The 16917-nt window shown below is 42.6% G+C and overlaps 1 long non-coding RNA gene across 1 annotated transcript; it reads right to left on the bottom strand.

Moving 5' to 3' along the window:
- Positions 1-4992: 4992 nt before the first annotated feature.
- On the bottom strand, positions 4993-16910 carry LOC141128227 (uncharacterized). Its single transcript, XR_012241663.1, has 4 exons — positions 16807-16910; positions 14862-14982; positions 13171-13270; positions 4993-5519 (listed from the first exon to the last, which is right to left on the bottom strand). It is a non-coding gene; the product is annotated as an uncharacterized lncRNA (long non-coding RNA).
- Positions 16911-16917: the final 7 nt, after the last annotated feature.

Here is a 16917-nt window from a genome sequence, read left to right on the forward strand (position 1 = left end):
CCCCCAAAATGACCCCATTTTGGAAAGTAGACACCCCAAGCTATTTGCTGAGAGGCATATTGAGTCCATGGAATATTTTATATTTTGACACAAGTTGTGGGAAAGTGACACTTTTTTTTTTTTTTTTTTGCATAAAGTTGTCACTAAATGATATATTGCTCACACAGGCCATGGGCATATGTGGAATTGCACCCCAAAATACATTTAGCTGCTTCTCCTGAGTATGGGGATACCACATGTGTGGGACTTTTTGGGAGCCTAGCCGCGTACGGGACCCCGAAAACCAATCACCGCCTTCAGGATTTCTAAGGGTGAAAATTTTTGATTTCACTCTTCACTGCCTATCACAGTTTCGGAGGCCATGGAATGCCCAGGTGGCACAAAACCCCCCCAAATGACCCCATTTTGGAAAGTAGACACCCCAAGCTATTTGCTGAGAGGCATGGTGAGTATTTTGCAGCTCTCATTTGTTTTTGAAAATGAAGAAAGACAAGAAAAAACATTTTTTTTTTTCTTTTTTCAATTTTCAAAACTTTGTGACAAAAAGTGAGGTCTGCAAAATACTCACTATACCTCTCAGCAAATAGCTTGGGGTGTCTACTTTCCAAAATGGGGTCATTTGGGGGGGGTTTGTGCCACCTGGGCTTTCCATGGCCTCCGAAACTGTGATAGGCAGTGAAGAGTGAAATCAAAAATTCACGCCCTTAGAAAGCCTGAAGGCGGTGCTTGGTTTTCGGGGTCCCGTACGTGGCTAGGCTCCCAAAAAGTCTCACACATGTGGTATCCCCGTACTCAGGAGAAGCAGCAGAATGTATTTTGGGGTGTAATTTCACATATTCCCATGGCATGTTTGAGCAATATAACATTTAGTGACAACTTTGTGCAAAAAAAAAAAAAAAAAAAAAAAAAATGTGTCTCTTTCCCGCAACCTGTGTCGCAATATAAAATATTCCATGGACTCGACATGCCTCTCAGCAAATAGCTTGGGGTGTCTACTTTCCAAAATGGGGTCATTTGGGGGGGTTTTGAACTGTCCTGGCATTTTATGCACAACATTTAGAAGCTTATGTCACACATCACCCACTCTTCTAACCACTTGAAGACAAAGCCCTTTCTGACACTTATTGTTTACATGAAAAAGTTTTTTTTTTTTTTGCAAAAAAATTACTTTGAACCCCCAAACATTATATATTTTTTTAAAGCAAATGCCCTACAGATTAAAATGGTGGGTGTTTCATTTTTTTTTTTCACACAGTATTTGCGCAGCGATTTTTCAAACGCATTTTTTGGGGAAAAAACACACTTTTTTAAATTTTAATGCACTAAAACACACTATATTGCCCAAATGTTTGATGAAATAAAAAAGATGATCTTAGGCCGAGTACATGGATACCAAACATGACATGCTTTAAAATTGCGCACAAACGTGCAGTGGCAACAAAATAAATACATTTTTAAAAGCCTTTAAAAGCCTTTACAGGTTACCACTTTAGATCTACAGAGGAGGTCTACTGCAAAAATTACTGCCCTCGATCTGACCTTCGCGGTGATACCTCACATGCATGGTGCAATTGCTGTTTACGTTTGACGACAGACCGCCGATTGCGTTCGCCTTAGCGCGAGAGCAGGGGGCGACAGGGGTGCTTTTTTTTTTTTTTTTTCTTTATTATTTTTCTGCTTTTTTTATCTTATTTTTAAACTGTTCCTTTCATATTTTTTTTTTTTAATCATTTTTATTGTTATCTCGGGGAATGTAAATATCCCCTATGATAGCAATAGGTAGTGACAGGTACTCTTTTTTGAAAAAATTGGGGTCTATTAGACCCTAGATCTCTCCTCTGCCCTCAAAGCATCTGACCACACCAAGATCGGTGTGATAAAATGCTTCCCCAATTTCCCAATGGCGCTATTTACATCCGGCGAAATCTAAGTCATAAAATGCTCGTAGCTTCCGGTTTCTTAGGCCATAGAGATGTTTGGAGCCACTCTGGTCTCTGATCAGCTCTATGGTCAGCTGGCTGAATCACCGGCTGCATTCTCAGGTTCCCTGTTGAGACAGGAGAGCCAGAGAAAAACACGGAAGACGGTGGGGGGGGGGGCATTCCCTCCCACGGCTTGTAAAAGCAGTCTAGAGGCTAATTAGCCGCTAGGATTGCTTTTACATGAAAGCCGACCGCTGGCTGAAAAGAATGATACCAAGATGATACCTAAACCTGCAGGCATCATTCTGGTATAACCACTCAAAGTCGTGAATAGCGTACCTGAAGACAAAAAAATGGTTAACAATAAAGCACAGTAAACGGTAAAGTATAAAAAATTGCATACCTGAAAAGCAAACATGATAAAACATAATAACAATAAAACATTGCAGAATAGAATACAGTAAAAAAGAGCAGAACAATAGAGAGAGAATAGAGAGAGAGAGATCAATAAAACGACAACTATTTTTTTTTATTTTATATATATATTTTTTTTTTGACACTTTTTTTGTAACTAACTTTTGTAACTGTAACCGGTTCCAGGTTCGGGTCTCTCAAAATGCGATGGCATCTTGGGAGACCCTGTGAAAGTGTGCCTAGTCTGTGCAATGCTGTACCCTACGCTAATACTCAACTAGTGAATGGTAGCGTTCAAAACATTCACCAATGCAAAGACCAGGATTGTCAGGACAGGAGGGACAATAATAGCGGGTGTCACGCCTATATCCGCGCTTCCTGCAGACACAACATCTTTTTTGGGGGCGTTCGTTGGGTAGGGGTACTCGGGAGGACATAAAGAAAATGCCTCTCATGCAGCCGACTGCATTTGATTGGGGATGTGAATGGGGGAAGTACGGGCGCTGCAGAAGTGGTGGGTTCCCAATTAGGATTGGCGAATGCAGCAGGAAGGGCACTATGGGCACGACGGGCCTGTGTTTGTCTTCTTGGTGGCAGCGGGACACTACTTGTGCTTGCCACCTCACCAGCTTGAACTGCACTTATGGGACTGGCCACGTCACCAAGTGTTGCTGCAGTGCTGGTTTGACTACGACCGGGGTGTACTAGGGCGCTGGTGCTTGCCAGTTCACCAAAACTCTACCAAAAAAACTGTTAGCGATCGCAGGGATCAGGCCTGACTCTGCGAACGCTGCAGTTATGTGTTTAGTGTTTTGTAAGTGTCAGTGATCGATCGATACTGCACTTGGGTGGGCTGGGCTGGGCCGGGCGGAGGGGCAAAACGCAGGTGCTAGCAGGTATCTGGGCTGATCCCGCTAACACTGCGTTTTTGGGAACCCTAAACTGCTGGGGACGCTAGTATAGATCTGATCGGATCAGATATTGATCCGTTCAGATACTATACCACTAAGGGAGGTGTATGGTGCGTGCGTGGGTGTTAGCGGTACTGGCGCTAACCTGACGCTGCCTGGGGCTGGTGCTTGCCAGTTCACCAAAACGCTACCAAAAAAACTGTTAGCGATCGCAGGGATCAGGCCTGACTCTGCGAACGCTGCAGTTATGCGTTTAGTGTTTTGTAAGGGACAGTGATCGATCGATACTGCACTTGGGTGGGCCGGGCCGGGCGGAGGGGCAAAACGCAGGTGCTAGCAGGTATCTGGGCTGATCCCGCTAACACTGCGTTTTTGGGAACCCTAAACTGCTGGGGACGCTAGTATAGATCTGATCGGATCACATATTGATCCGATCAGATACTATACCACTAAGGGAGGTGTACGGTGCGTGCGTGGGTGTTAGCGGTACTGGCGCTAACCTGACGCTGCCTGGTGCTTGCTTGCCAGTTCACCAAAATGCTACCAAAAAAACTGTTAGCGATCGCAGGGATCAGGCCTGACTCTGCGAACGCTGCAGTTATGCGTTTAGTGTTTTGTAAGTGACAGCGATCGATCGATACTGCACTTGGGTGGGCTGGGCCGGGCGGAGGGGCAAAACGCAGGTGCTAGCGGGTATCTGGGCTGATCCCGCTAACACTGCGTTTTTGGGAACCCTAAACTGCTGGGGACGCTAGTATAGATCTGATCGGATCAGATATTGATCCGTACAGATACTATACCACTAAGGGAGGCGTATGCTGCGTGCGTGGGTGTTAGCGGTACTGGCGCTAATCTGACGCTGCCTGGGGCGACGCATATCACCGCCGGGCGATCAGGGGGCTAAACCTTTATTCGGTAATAAACGGCGGGTGCCCTGACACTATAAAAAATAAACGAACTAACCAGCGTCAACCGTAACGTTTATACGGTGATCAGTGGTGAAAGGGTTAACTAGGGGGCAATCAAGGGGTTAAAACATTTATTAGATAGTATATGGGGGTCCCTGACGCTATAAAACGCTGACGGCGAACCTAAATATTTACGTCCCTAACTAGCGTCACCAGCGACACTAATACAGCGATCAGAAAAATGATCGCTTAGCAACACTGGTGACAGGGGGTGATCAAGGGGTTAAAACTTTATTAGGGGGGGTTAGGGGGGTACCCTAGACCTAAAGGGGGGTAATACTAACTGTCCCAACACTGTAACTGTCACAAACTGACACCATGCAGTAATCAGAAAAAAAAAAAAAAAACCTGCTGGTGTCAGTTTGTGACGGGGGGGGGGTGATTGGGGGGGGATCGGGGGGCGATCGGGGTGTTTTGTATGCCTGGCATGTTCTACTGTGTGTGTAGTGTGTTGTGCACTTACATTGATGTCTTCTCCCCTCGGCGCTGGAACGGAATACCGAGCTGAGGGGAGATGACATCATTTCCTTTGCAGCAAAGGAATGTTCCCATTGGCCGGCGGCGATCGCGAGGGGGGGGCCACGAACGGATGGCCTCCCCCTCATCTCGGATCGCCGGGGAACAGAACGGGACCGCCTCGGGCGGCGGGGGGGGGGTCCGATCGGACCCCCCACCCGCGGAAGGCAAATCACGTACATGTACGTGATTTTGCCTGCCCGTGCCGCTTTGCCGACGTAAATCGGCGTTAGGCGGTCCTTAAGTGGTTAAAAAGGTCTATTTTTTTTTAATTTTGAGTAATAATGCATTTCCACTTAGCAAACGCATGCGGCTGAAGAAAAATTTGACTGTGTCTCTCTACTGGACTTTAAGACGTTTTATCATCCCAAAGAAAAATCTCTCACTTATTCATGTCATCTATATTTGTGCGTAACTATTTTCAAGGATGAAGAGATGAAGGGCAAAATTAGAATCAAAATCTGGATAGCACCTTGGGAATTCATTGAGAATTGCTACTACATCCATTGAACCAGATATTGATGCATTTATTCATCAAAAACAGTGTGTCAACAGAGTCAAATATTGCACTAGTTTTATGTTGCCCTCTTTTACTTTTATAATAAAAATATTACAAAAAAATGAAGATTATTCAGATAGGTACATTATCTATATCAGTGATCATTGACTTGTGATCTGCCTGACTTTTTCTGCTCATCAGCTCTCCTTATTGATAGTTTATGCGTGGCCCAAGAAAATTCCTCTTCTTCCAATGTGGCCCAGGAAGCTCAAAAGGATGGACACCTCTGCTGTAGATAAAAAAGTGCACATTTTGTTCTAAAATTTGTCCCGTTTATAATGACGCTAACATTATGTTTTTATTACAAAGCATGGCAAAGTTATTTACACATGAAATAAAGTTTTCACAAGTTGGTGAACAAAATAATAAAAAGGAAAAAAAAAAAAATTGTAAATGGTAAAATAAATATTTAAGTTTATTAGGCCCCTTTCACACGGATGGACTGTCTATCCGTTTTTCTTCAAAAAATATATTGAAAAAAGGGGTTCCCCTATGTGGACGTTAACTGCACTTGCAAAAGGATATTAAATAGTAAGTATGTGTGACAAAGTATGAAAAATAAAAGGATTTTTTATTTGAAAATAACAGATTAAAAACATTTTGTACAATAAATTCAACAAAACATATTACACAGTCAACAAGTTTAGTGTTGTTACCAAACGGTAAAATTCTATACGAGGGCCCTTTTCACACCCAACGTGTTTCAGACTAAACAGTGTTTTTGTCCTTCTTCAGGGGTGTAGTAGAAAAGAGAAATTCATCTAGAGTAATTAGAATGTAAGATAATGAGTGAATTACCACAGCATGTAGATATAAATGTATTCATCCACCTGTAGTTAGATAATCAACCACTCACTTACATAATATGTTTCGTTGGTTTACTTTAAAACTCCAAAATTAGAATAGCATTGGGCATTGTTGCTGGTACAGTTGCTGTCTTTAAGACCCCAATGGTTATCACTGGATATTATCACTTAACAGTGGTCCCATTTATGGGGCACAGTATCTCACCTACCCCAGTCTCTCCCGGATGCGTGCAGGCCAGAGGGATATACTGAGGCAAAAAAAGGGAGAGAACCCCTATAGGTAGAACAATAATATGAAGAAGTGAATAATCTTACATTCGTATTAATCTTTTAGATTTTTAAAAAAAATTATTTTTAAAATATTTTTAAAAAGGGGATTTAACATGGGTCTACAGGTTAAACATGTATGATATCCAGTAAGAGAAATGGTCTCTGGTGATGTATAAATATCATATATCCAATAATATTTGGGGTATATATATTACATGTATAATAATTATGTATCCATGTGTTATGATAATTATATGTCCACGTGGTGGTCATCAGTAGAAGGAGAGTAATAAGTGCAAATAGTAATTAAACATGATTACTATATAGTATTACTACTAATAGAAAGCAAAAGATGGTCGCATGTGTTATTTGTATGTGATGCTATATGTCAAAAAAGAGTGATCTATAGTTCATAAATAGCATTGAAGCACCACAACACAAGTTATTGATGGTAGCAGTATATGTGCAACCGTAAGGATATAGCTTTAAAAACATGAGAGAAAAGATAAATCGTATTGATATATAACAATTGTAGCAACCCAGATGTGGTTATTAATACTAATTAATGTTAGCACAGTGGTAATGCTACAGCTTAGATGGTATGAGAAAAAAAAATGCTGTAAATAGAAGTTATATATCCCATGGAAACAACCCATAGGAGTTGAATGCTAATGCATACAGACAATGTGTATGGAGATAACAATTTCAAATACCAGTGCTGTTGCCGCATTAACAAAGAAGAGATCACTGAAAAGTTGCCTAAATGAAAATAGACAGACAAAATAGTACCTGTTTAGAGTAAGTTTGGAGTGTGCCAGCCACGCATCCCAGCATCCAGCATGTACAACGCCTGAGCTGGGAATGAGTGGATCTGGCATTTTATGTCAGAGGAACTCTAATCAGATGGCACAATTGATTGCGCTCAGCTGATTTGCATAGTTCCTAGTTGGGGAAGCCTTGTGAACGCCCCCTGAGTCGTGGATGCGCGGCGCCGCCCCTACCGCGCATGCGCGAGCGCAATTACATTGGAGCGGCGTCGTGCACACCCTGCCCACCGACACGGAATGCCACACCGGCGGACTGCGCATGTCCACTGGAGCAGCAAGATGGAGGCTATGGGCGGTGGTGTAAAATCGCCCTGGTAACCTCCCATGACGCTGCCCAGATGATATATCTGGGTGGCTTTCCGTGCCGGGAGAACATTAATGCTATGAGCAAAATAAAAACAACAATTGCATAGATATAATATATACTAAAATAAAGGCAACAACATTGATGAAAGCAGGAGATTCAAGAACATGTATACTGACATGTATTTTTAAATGGATGATTATTCACAGATTCACAGGACTGGTTATTAATACATGACAATCAAATTGTGTTACAGACAGATGATAATTTCATATAAATCTATCAACACAGTGCATGTAATGCCTAAGTAAGAGTCTCTGTCATAGATTGTATTAGACCAGAAAGCAAAGAATAAAGCATCGATATTAATTACCAAACAAGAAGATAAATTCATAAACACAAATATAATGAACTAGGTTTGCTTTACCAGACATATTAATTTGAATAGATTCAGATACATGCAGAGTAGATGTTACATATTACTTATGATTTTTTGATGCTTAATACAATACTGTACGTGGTAATACATGGTGTCAATATATGGATATATATGTAGTATATGACATAAATGGTCTGCAAAATCCAAGTGCAATTATGTAACCTGCAACATTAATCGTGTTGCTGTGTTGTCTTGTGAATAAATGGCATATGGCATTTTAAATGGTTATATATAATTTGCTAATTCCCTCTATTGTTAGGTAACTTTATAGAGGCTCAACTATTGAAGACATGTATATCATAGATCAAAACCAGGTTAAAGAATTTTAGGTGCATATGGGTTTAATATCACATTTAGTCATCATTTTCATTTAGAAGTTTGTTAGTATTAGATGCAAGCGAAGGGAATAAGTTTCCCCATTATTAACAAATAGCGGTAAATATTCCAGATAGATCCGTTTTTCTTCCATCCGTCAACAAACGACAATGCATTCCAATGGGAAAACGGATGACCATCCGTTAACCTCTGCTTCCGTTTTTTAATGTACAAGGCTACATCAAGATCCGTCGAAACGGATATTAACTGACAATGTCCGTTCAGTTAAGATCCGTTTTGAAGAAATAATTCAAAGTTCATACTTTGACAAATAAAAAAACAAAGTGAAAAAACCTTTATTTTAAAAGGGTTATGCAGAATAATAAAACTGAAACGGTTTTGAACATACCATGTGCTTTTGTCTATTTTTATACTATCAAAACACAATGAAATAATCAAATTAATTCATTAATAAATTTAAACTTGCACTGCATTAATTTATATAAGACGGATGAAGCAATTGATAAGAACTCATACATTTTTAACGTGGCTAAACTGATGGTGCCCGTGTGAAAGGGGCCATAGGGTTACCAAACTGTTGAAACACAGTTTCATTATTTCTTTCTTTACTTGCAAAGTTGTTTTAAAGGATATAATATGTAAATTAAAAATGTCCCTTTTAGCCCTGGTATACACTGGTGCGGCTCCGAAATTGTGATACCAGATTCACCAGAATTACTTGTTCTCAGTGACATACAGAAAATGGTCCAGTGAGTGTGAAGCACACAGATATCACAAGTGTATAAAAAGGACTAGTCATCTGTATCTATTTCAATGCATTTTGGAACAGAATGATACATTCCATCATCAGGATAAAGACATATAAATTCAAATCTAAAAATCAGCATGCTTGGTCAGGGGGTATACCCATGGCCATATGCGAGAACTAGTGTCCAACGGTAGAGCTTTAAAGGACAAAGCCACTCACATTTCATCTTTTTCTTTTTTTTTTTTTTTTTTTTAAACAGAAAAGTTTTTATTTGTCTCCAGAAGGAGAAAATTGAAACAACACATTTCATCTTTTTAAGGAATTGTATTAAAACACAAAGTTCCAGAAATCAAAATCAATGAGTTTCCCTTGCAGAGGTTTTCAGCATTTCTTTTTCATCCAAAAATAAACAACATTACTTATCCTGGTAGTGCTGCTGCTCTGGCCTTACCCTTCATGGAAATAAAAGCTAAAATGCCCTGAAAAGCAGATTTTTGTGAGCTGCAATGTGCATGAGCCCTTAGGGCAGGGGTCTTCAAACTGCAGCCCTCCAGGTGTTCAGGAACTACAATTCCCATCATGCCTAGTCATGTCTGTGAATGTCAGAGTTTTACAATGCCTCATGGGATGTGTAGTTCTGCAACAGCTGGAGGGCCGTAGTTTGAGGATCCCTGCCTTAGGGCCTTGTCTGTATCCTCCAGAGACAGTCTTCACACATGAGCTTTGTCCATTCAGCTAGCAGCCCCTTGCTCTGGCTCCTACCTCTCTTCTAGGTGGAGCCCTCCTGACTTCTGGACAAATACCTCCTCCCACCCTAGTCTTTAGGAAACTTCCAGGCCATCTGTTTAAAAAAAAAAGAAATCTACAGGGCTTGGGCCCCACACCTGGGACCTCTGAAGAACACAAGCTCCCTGGAGCCCCTTGACCTTTCTTACACACACACACACGTACAGTGGGTATAGAAAATAATCACCCCCCCTTTAAAATAATTACATTTTGTTGCTTTGCAGCCTGAAATGAAGATAGACACAGTTTTTGTTTTATCCAGCTATGTTTACTCTGCAACTTATAACATTGAAGTGAAAGATATAACACCAACATGTCAGAAAAATTTTTTTGGAGAGTTGAGTTGGAAAAAGGTTCACCCCCTTATGTCAGTATTGTGTTGAACCCCCTTTTGCTTTAATGACAGCCTTTAGTCTGTTGGGATAGGTCTCTACTAAAATTTTACATCTAGACTGTGCAATATTTGTCCATTCTTTCCAGAACTGCTCAAGTTAAAGTTGATGGTGATCCTTTGTGGACTGCAGTCTTCAAGTCATTCCACAGATTTTCAATGGGGTTTAAGTCTGGGCTCTGACTAAGCCATGCAAGGACATTCACTTGTTTCTCCTTCAACTACTGTGTGGTCAATTTTGCTGTGTGCTTTGGGTCATTGGGGGTTATTTACGAAAGGCAAATCCACTTTGCACTGCGAGTGTACTTGGAAGTACAGTTGCTGTAAATCTAAGGGGTAGATATGAAATGAGTGGAAGCTCTGCTGATTTTATCATCCAATCATGTACAAGCTAAAATGCTGTTTTTTATTTTCCTTGCATGTCTCCCTCGGATCTACAGCAACTTTACTTTCAAGTGCACTTGCAGTGCAAAGTGGATTTTTTTTCATTTGGAAGGGAAACCGTCTTCCCATTGACAACTTTCGGGCAGAGGGCAGCAGATTTTCTGCAAAAATCTGACAGTATTTTGCCCCATTCATTTCTCTTTCTATCCTGACAAGTGCTCCAGTTCCTGCTGCAGAGAAACACCCCCATAACAGGATATTACCACCTCCATGCTTTACTGTAGGAATTATGTTATTTGTATGGTGAGCTGTATTGGATTTCTGCCAGACATATCGCTTGGTGTTGAGGCCAAATAATTCAGTTTTAGTCTATATATTATTTTTCCCCCATTTTTCTTTTTACATGCTGCCACCAGTGCAGTACAGCATCATCATAAAACTGGTGTCGCAGTGACCAGAAACACTGACTGGTAACAGTATGTAAAAAAATAAATAAATAAATAAATTTTTTCAATTTTTTTAAATAATTCTTCTTACATTTTTTTTTTTTTTAAAACATACTGTAACCAACTCTGGGGAGTTGATCAGGATTTTTTTTTACATACTACGTTTGCTTATAGCAGTGAATTTCACAGCTATAAGTGAATATTTTTACATAATGATAGTGTGTAGACACTATTGTTGTGATTGGCCACAGCTAATCACATAGTACAAATGGGCTGTGATTGGCCCTGTCTGTACCATGTGATCACTGTGACCAATCACAGCTAACAACACAACTGTATACAATGAATGGCATGAAAGGAAGCCATTCATTGTTAACAACGGTCATGTGATCTGCTGTGATTGGTCACAACGATCACATGGTGCCTGCAGTGGGCCGGTACACTGATCAGTCATCTTCTGTGTCCGGTGGACACAGCGGCTTACAGATAGTGCCAGAGTGGCCACGTGAGGCGCATTCTTGGGAAGATGTCATATGATATCCTCCCAGAACAATAGGGTTCCCGTCTGTCATTTTACAATGATGCAGGCAGAAAGCAGTTAAAGCAGTATGAAACCCAAAAATGTTATATATTGCAACTTCCCAATCATTAGATGTGGTGGCTGCATTCGTTTCCTTTTTTCTGGCGGTTTCCTTCTGTTTTCACCCGGTAATCTGGCCACTAACATACCTCCTGTATTAGAGTGCCTCCATTCTGGATGGAGGAGCAACAAAGATACCTTTAGACAGCAGTATTGTCAATCTGGTGGGAGTGGAGTGTTAGATGTACTAGCACTATTAAATACACTAACAAATTGAAGCCGAAACTCCAACTAATACTTTGTAAGCAGCTACGACTTTATAAGCATTTTTTCCCTTTTCAGATAAAGGTTTTACATAAATTAAAGCTGACAATGGTAAGCAGTCTGTGGTGAATGGTTTGACTCAATCCTCAAACTGCTACATCTGCAGGACAGCATGTTCACACTTTCACACTGGCCTGAACAGTAAGACCCCTTTCACACTGGCCTGAACAGTAAGACCCCTTTCACACTGGTCTGAACAGTAAGACCCCTTTGACACTGGCCTGAACAGTAAGATCCCTTTCACACTGGCCTGAACAGTAAGACCCCTTTCACACTGGCCTGAACCATAAGACCCCTTTCACACTGGTCTGAACCATAAGACCCCTTTCACACTGGTCTGAACCATAAGACCCCTTTCACACTGGTCTGAACCATAAGACCCCTTTCACACTGGCCTGAACAGTAAGACCCCTTTCACACTGGCCTGAACAGCAAGACCCCTTTCACACTGGGGAAGTGCAGGCGTTAGTTGTAAAGCGGCGCTAGCGGCCGAATAAAGCGTTAATAGCGCCCGTGTTGTGCCGCTGCAGAATTGCTTTGCAGGCACTTCAGCAGCAGTGCCCATTCATTTCAACGGGCAGGGGCAGTGAAAGAACCACTCCCGCACTGCCCCATAGATGCTGCTTGCAGGACTTTTTTTCCTGGCCTACAATCGCGCCGCCCCAGTGTGAAAGCACTTGGGCTTTCACACTGGGGTGGCTTGAGAGGCGCTTTTCAGATGCTACTTTTAGAGCTAAAATGCCTGAAAAGTGCCTCAGTGTGAAAGGGGTCTTAAAGCCAAGGTTTTACTGTGTGGTCACCCATCACTGTGAGGTCCAGGAGGGGGTGGTGTGATAGGTGTTTACATGCATTGTAATGTGTACCTTTTTTTTTTTCTTTCTTGCAATTTTATTGAAATGTCAAAATGGCATTTCATTCATTTCTATGCACCGTAACACGCAGTGAGCTCTGGTCCATTGTGGAAAATTGCATGCGGTATGCATTTTTCCACACCGCACTGCTCAGCACCCAGGGGCTGCACTGCAGTGTGAACAGGGCACACAGAAAACAATTGTTTTCTGTGTACTCTTGAGGAGAACAGCATTTTTCTAGTACAGAAAATGCAGTTTTCTGCACAAGTGTGAATAAGGCCTAAATATTCTAGGCAAGTTAAATCTACATGTTTTTCCATCGGTTTTTATGTACATATGGTGTGAATGACACCAGAATGTTTGAACATCGTACAGCATGTTATCTTACTGTAGTATTCAGTTGTCCTGGCATCCTTAGTGGAATATTGCCCTCTAGTGGTAGATCGCGAATGAATGAATAAGTCTTCAATATATCCAGTATAGATCGTCTGTAATAAGATGGAAATGTAATAATATATACCTAAATTGTGTATCTACATTATCTCTTTATTGTATAGGCTAGTAAACTCATTATATTTGATTGACTCAGGAATAAATTAGATGGGCATTATTTTCAAAGCTGTTAAATCATTTTTATGATACTATATTGTGTGAAGTGCATTGAGGGGCTCGTAAAGAAGACTTCAAACAGAAACTGAAACACACTGAAAGCACAGGTAAGGCTGGGTTCACACTTCTGGGAATCGGATGTAGGTTTTCCTCCCGAATCCAAATTGCATGACAGAAGACTGACTGGCTCTCAATGGAGCTGGTTCACACATTTCCGGGGTGGCCGCGGTCCGCACTAGAAAAGGGTCCTGTGCGTCTTTGGCTCCATTTCAAGTCCAAATTCAGGCAAAAGTTCAGACCCAATTCGCACCGGACCCCATGCTATGGTTGCCACCTCATCCCTTTAAACCTGAACACATATTAATTACACAGGTTCTGTGGCTGATTAAGGTGGTAATTAAACTCACTTGGTGCCTTATCTGCATTTAATTAGCCTCAGAACCTGTGTAATTCAAAGGTGTTCAAGTTTAAAGGGATGAGGTAGGGCGGCACAGTGATGTAGTGGGTAGCACTTTCACCTAGCAGTAAGAAGGGTCGCTGGTTCGAATCCCAACCACGACACTACCTGCCTGGAGTTTGCATGTTATCCCTGTGTCTGCGTGGGTTTCCTCCGGGTACTCCGGTTTCCTCCCACACTCCAAAGACATGTTGGTAAGCTAATTGGATCCTGTCTAAATTGTCCCTAGTATGTATGAATGTGAGTTAGGGACCTTAGATTGTAAGCTCCTTGAGGGTAGGGACTGATGTGAATGTACAATGTATATGTAAAGCGCTGCGTAAATTGACAGCGCTATATAAGTACCTGAAATAAATAAATAAATAAATGAGGTGGCAACTCTATACCATGCTGTGAGCCGCGACCGCAGCTAGTGTGAGCCCAGCCTTACTCTGTGTTTCTGTTTCCAGTTTCTATTCACCCCTTCCAGCTCAGTCCCTGCTCAGATACATCCATCCCTGGCTACCCTACAATACAGTCATCTCCAGAACCTCCGCCTGCACTCTCAGCAGCCCATCCCCCAAGGGCAACTGTCACCTGGAAATTGCTCACTTATGAAAGCCAATGTACTGTTTGCTGTGACCAAACTGCTTTGAAGAGTTGCTCCTCCTCCGCCCATTGCCAAGTGATGTTTGACCTGGTGCCATTTCTACCATCACAAGATACACTGCTGGGCCCTGCTTTTTGCCACCACTGCAAGATTGGGAGATAGGCCCTGCTACTTACCTGTGGATGTGGGGGCAGTAAGGTCATTTGAAAGAGTGCCTGACAGCGGGGATGGTGGGGGACCATAAGTGTGCGTGTACTATAGGTGGATGACACCCTGGGGGGAATTTACTAAAGCTGAAGCAGACAGAATCTGGAGCAGCTATGCATAGTAACCAGTAAGCTTCTAACTTCAGCTTGTTTGGATAGGGTGATTAGAAAAAACAAGCTTTACAATTAAAATACTGTGACGAACATGTGATACTTACCTGCTTTATGCAAAGGTATTGCACAGAGTGGCCCCTGAATCTCCTTTTCTTGGTTCCTTCTCTTCTGTGTCTGCGCCTATAGCAGGCCATTTGCTATGAGGGCAGAAGTGCAGATTCGATCCTTAGCCGGGATGTGTGTTTATGGGTGGGAAGGCAAGCACAGACATATGAATGTTTTTTGCATTAACATGCTTATAAACCTCAGACATGAAATATGAACAAAGCATATCCCTCTATAGTGTGTACTTGTCTCAATCCAGAGCACAAAGTGTCATTTCTGTCTGCTCTCCCATTCCTCTGCTATCAGTATTAATCACTTCTGACACGTTTTCCTGACACCAAGAGAAAAAAGGTGACACGGTTCTCCAGCTGATTGACGGCCTCAGCTTTGTTCCTGTTCACTGCATACTGTGTTTTCTCCACAGTCTATTGGTGCATCACAAGTACCACTCCTGGCTGACCTCACTTACTGCGTATCCCTCCCAGCCAACTTAATTCCTGCTTGCAGAACATCCTTCCTAGGCACAGCTTATTCCTACAGACACTGTGCATCCTTCCCTGCACCCAACATGAACCCCCCCAGTCACATTATACCCCTCCTAGTATGAACTTTCAGCTCACCCCCACACATTGTACGCTGCTCCAACAATCAGCCCTACACCACAGAATGACCTGTTCTGCAAAGACACAGTCACTGAATAAAGTTTAGTGATGCACCACAATAGTGTTATTTAACAGCGTGCACTCTTTACAGCTGCCCTCTGAAGAGGTTTTAACTTTGCCTATTCAGCACCCTCCCCCCAAGAAACCCTGTAGCATTGATGCTGCACCTTTATCGCCCAACACCTTTATATCAACCTCTAACATTGACAATGTATCACACTCACCTTCCTGTCACCCGTTATCCCACCCCTGGTCACCCTGTAGCACTGGCCACCTTTATGTTACTCATCTGCCATCACCCTGCAATGTTGATGCTCCATTGTGTCTCCTCACCAAGCATCCCCATCACTGCACCCACCTATCACCCAGGTTCCCCCACACTGCAACCTCATCCAGTAACCCCATATCTCCCTGCAGCACTGTCATTGCATGTCCTATCACCCAGCTCCACCCACCTTGTACTTCCATGACACCCTGCCTGGGGGGGGGGCACTATCCTATTATTCAACTCCTTTCACCCAGTTTCTGAACATTGGCTTAATAGGCCCCTTTCACATGGGCGCCTCCGCCTAATGGAATCTGCTTGCTCAGTGGGGGATTACTCCGCTGATTCCTGATGAGCAGGCGGATGACAGGTCCCCTCAGCACCGCCTGTTCGTTTTCATCTGATCTGTCAGACGGATGGAAAATAGGACCACCATCCGTCTGGATTTTGCAGGCAGGATCAGATAGGATAGCGGTGGACATGTGTCTGCTAACATCTGCTGCTCTATAGAGGAGACTGCAAGGTCCAATCAGGTCTGCCTGAAAAACTGACAGCTGAACCTGATTGGACCGCCTGTGTGAAAGGGGCTAACACTGTTACCGCAACTGCATGTCACCTGTCACCTTGTAGCACCGACATTATACTCCCCTGTCATCTTCCTGGTCTCCCTTAAGGGTCCATTCACACCGCCAACTGCTAATACACCGTGTTTTTTCATGCATTTGATGTGTATTTTTATACATGTTTACATGCAGCTGAGCTGTGTTTTTGTCCTTTGAAGCTACTTACTCCTTCCTTCTTTGTGCTTTTAGGTGTGTGCATTGCAGCGCATCTTGCTGTCCTTTTCTCAACGCCCTGCAATGGTGTGAACTATACCAACAGGATAGCTTGGATTTTGGACTGTCTATGCAGTTGGAGTGCAGTGAGTGAATGAACTATAACAGAGCATCCCTGTCACCCTGCAACACAAACAGTGCACTCTTGTCAGCTGACTCCCCTCACAAGCCTGCCACTGACCTCTCTGTCACCCTATAATGCTGCCACCACATCTCTCCTCGTGCTCCCTGGTGGTGACAGTGATACAGGGTGTAGCAAGATGGCGGCGACGGAACGTCACTTCCGTTACAA

Source organism: Aquarana catesbeiana, linkage group LG02, assembly GCF_042186555.1.
Source record: "Aquarana catesbeiana isolate 2022-GZ linkage group LG02, ASM4218655v1, whole genome shotgun sequence".
In the NCBI taxonomy this organism is placed as follows: Eukaryota; Metazoa; Chordata; class Amphibia; order Anura; family Ranidae; genus Aquarana; species Aquarana catesbeiana.